Consider the following 3,892-nt stretch of genomic DNA (forward strand, 5'->3'; position numbering starts at 1 on the left):
TATAGATTCCACATGAGCACAATTAAGTGTTCCAGAATTGCCATTCTTCAAACTGCTATCCATTATTTGTTATGATCCACACAATCCAATGCCTTTGCATAGTCAATAAAACACAGGTAAACATCTCTCTAGTATTCTCTGCTTTCAGTTAAGATCCATCTGATATCAGCAGTGATATCCCACGTTCCATGTCCTCTTTTGAATTTCTGGCATTTCCCTCTCAATGTACTGCTGCAACCTTTTTTGTATTATCTTTAGCAAAACTTTACTTGCTTGTGATATTAATGATATTGTTAGAGAATTTCCACATTCTGTTGGATTACCTTTCTTTGGAATGGGCACAAATACAGATCTCTTCCAGCTGGTTGGCTAGGTAGCTGTCTTCCAAATTTCTTGGAATAGATGAGTGAGTGCTTCCAGTGTTGCATTCGTTTGTTGAAACATCTCAACTGGTATTCTGTCAATTCTTGGACACTTGTTTTTTTGTCAATGCCTTCAGTGCAGCTTGGACTTCTTCCTTCAATACCATCAGTTCTTGATCATATGCTACCTCCTGAAATGTCTGAACATTGATGACCAATTATTTTTGGTACAGTGACTCTGTGTATTCCTTCCATCTTCTTTTAATGCTTCTTGTGTTGCTCAATATTTTGCCCATAAAAAAAAAAAAAAACCATTGCATTGAGTCAATTCTGACTCATAGCAACCCCATAGGATACAGTGGAACTGCTCCAAAGAGTTTCTAAGGAGCACCTTGGATTCAAACACCAACGTTTTGGTTAGCCGCCATAGCACTTAACCACTACACCATGAGGGTTTCCATTTTGCCCACAGAATCCTTCAATATTGGAACTCAAGGCTTGAATTTTTTCTTCAGTTCTTTCAGCGTAAGAATGCCGAGCATGTTCTTTCCTTTTGGTTTCCTAACTACAGGTCTTTATACATTTCATTATAATACTTTACTCTGCCTTCTCTAGCTGCCCTTTCAAATCTTCTATTCAGTGCTTTTACTTCATCATTTCTTCCATTCGCTTCACAGCTACTGTATGTTCAAAAGCAAGTTTCATAGTCTCTTCTAACATCCATTTTGGTCTTTTCTTTCTTTCCTATATTTTTAATGATGTTTTTGTTTTTTCTTCTATAATGTCCTTGTCTGGTCTTTGGTCATTAGTGTTCAATGCATCAAAACTGTTCTTGAGATGGTCTCCAAATTCAGGTGGGATATACTCATGGTCATATTTTGGCTCTTGCAGACTTTTTTAAATTTTCTTGAGCTTCAATTTAAACTTGCATATGAGCTATTTATGCCCTATTCTGCAGAAATCCCCTGACCTTGTTCTGACGGATGATGGTGAGCTTCTCCATCATCTCTCTCCACAGATGCGGTCGATTTGATTCCTGCGTATTCCATTTGGTGAGGTCCACATGTATAGTCACCGTTTATGTTGTTGAAAAAGGTATTTGCAATGAATACATCATTGGTCTTGCAAAATTCCATCTTGCAATCTCAGGTGTCGTTTTTATCACCATGACCATATTTTCCAACTACTGATCCTTCTTGTTTCCAACTTTTGCATTCCAATCACCAGAAATTATCGATGTATCTTGATTGCATGTTTGATCAATCTCAGACTGCAGAAGTTGGTAAAAATCTTCAGTATCCTCATCTTTGGCCTTAATGGTTGGTGCATAAATTTGAGTAATCATCATATTAACTGGTTTTCCTTGTAGGCGAATGGATATTATCCTATCACTGACAGAGTTGTACTTCAGGATAGATCTTCAAGTGTTCTTTTTGATGATACATGCAACCCCATTCCTCTTCAATTTGTCATCTCTGGAATAGTAGACCAATGATTTTCTGATTCAAAATGGCCAATTCCAGTCCATTTCGGCTCATTAATGCCTAGGATATTGATCTTTATGTGGTCCATTTCATTTTTGATGACTTTTAATTTTCCTAGATTCATACTTCGTACATTCCATGTTCTGATTATTAATAGATGTTTACAGCTGTTTCTTCTCATTTTGAGTCATGCCACATTAGCAAATGAACGTCCTGAAAGCTTGACTTCATCGACGTCATTAAGGTCAGCTCTATTTTGAGGAGGCAGCTCTTCCCTAGTCATATTTTGAGTGCATTCCAACCTGAGGGGCTCAACTTCCACTGTAGTATCAGATGATGTTCCTCTGCTATTCACAAGATTTTCACTGGCTACTTTTTTCAGAAATATATTACCAGGTCCTTCTTTCTACTCTTGTCTTTTTATGGAAGCTCCATTGAAACATGTCCATCATGGATGACCCTGCCGGTACTTGAAATACCAGTGGCAGAGTTTCCAGAATCACAGCAACACAGAATCCACCACAGTAGGACAAATTGAAAGATGAGTGGTTATTATATCCTATTAATGTCATTTAAAAAAAAAAAATCCGTTGTCATCAAGTTGATTCCGACTCATAGAGACCCTATAGGACAGAGTAGAACTGCTCCATAGGGCTTCCAGGAAGTGCCTGGTGGATTTGGACTACAGCTGAACTGTTAACCACTATGCCACCAGGGTTTCCATTAATGTTATTATACCCTGTTAATTCCAATTATATCAATCCATAAAAGAAGTAATCTGAAATTCAAACAAAGGTGAATATGCAAGAATTTTTAAGGAAGAGTAAAAAATTGAAGACAATGTAAACGTCCAACAATAACAGAACAGCAGCAACAATTATGATAGTCATTTAATATTTTTATGCACAAATTCTAAATTATATGTTCATAGACTATTTAATAACAAGAGAATTCTACAATATAATATGCATCAAAAAATCAGAACAAAAAATATGAAGACCACAATATTCCAATTTTGTATGTATATATTTAGAGATGTCATAGATGATTTCTATTTACAAATAAATTTTATGTAATTAACAGGTATTCTTTTTATTAGAATAAAAAATTATATTTTCTTAAAGAAATAAGAAAACAATGGAAAATTTCACATCAGATGTAATTTAAAATACAGTTACCTAAAGATCTGAGATACAATTATCAATAACCTTCTGGTTGTAAGGGAAAGAACCACAACTTAAACAAACTCAAGCAAGACAATTAAATTATTAAATTATTTATTATCTCAGTTAGTAACCAGACTGTACGGAGGGCAAGAAAAAACATGAATGTCCAAGACAGCTGGTACCATCTTCTTGTGGTATTTCTGTTATAACAGCACTAGATGACTAAGACATGCTATATTAGATTTTTGACAGTAGGAAGTATGATTTCCAAAAGTTTCTATACCTCACAGATTCAAAAAGGACTGAGCTTTGCTTTTTCTCTGTTTTCAAGTCCAAACATCCTGGGGAAAAGCTCAAATTGGTCCATCTTGTTCAGAGGTTCATTTCTGTACCATTCAGCTGTGGTTAGGGGATATGTCATTATGACTTAGTTCAGATGCCCAACCTTTGACCAATCAGTAGTGATCAGGGAGGTAGGATCTACAAGATGTCTTCTTCCAATCATACCACATGGTTAGTGCAAGAGAAAGGTACATTTACCAGAAGAAAGAGATAGCTCATTTGGACAGACAATGGAGTAGCTATCCACTAAAAGCAGTTATTTCTTTAGATGAAAAAGAATGGCCTTTGACAAAATTTTGCATTAAATGATAAAGAAAATCCTTAGTCATTCTGTGAATGAGGAATCCATCTTGTCATAGATGTAGACCTGAGAGAAAAGCAGGAAAAAGGACTAAGGGGAGCAGACATTTCTCTAAATGGACACACATAAACAATAAGAATTTTGGGAATCTCTGCTAGGCTCTATTGAACAATACTCAATTAACAGAAGAAAAAAATCTAGTGAAATTTCTAATTTGCAAATATTACTTCTTCAAAA

This window comes from Trichechus manatus, unplaced genomic scaffold (genome assembly GCF_000243295.1).
Source record: "Trichechus manatus latirostris isolate Lorelei unplaced genomic scaffold, TriManLat1.0 scaffold00364, whole genome shotgun sequence".
In the NCBI taxonomy this organism is placed as follows: Eukaryota; Metazoa; Chordata; class Mammalia; order Sirenia; family Trichechidae; genus Trichechus; species Trichechus manatus.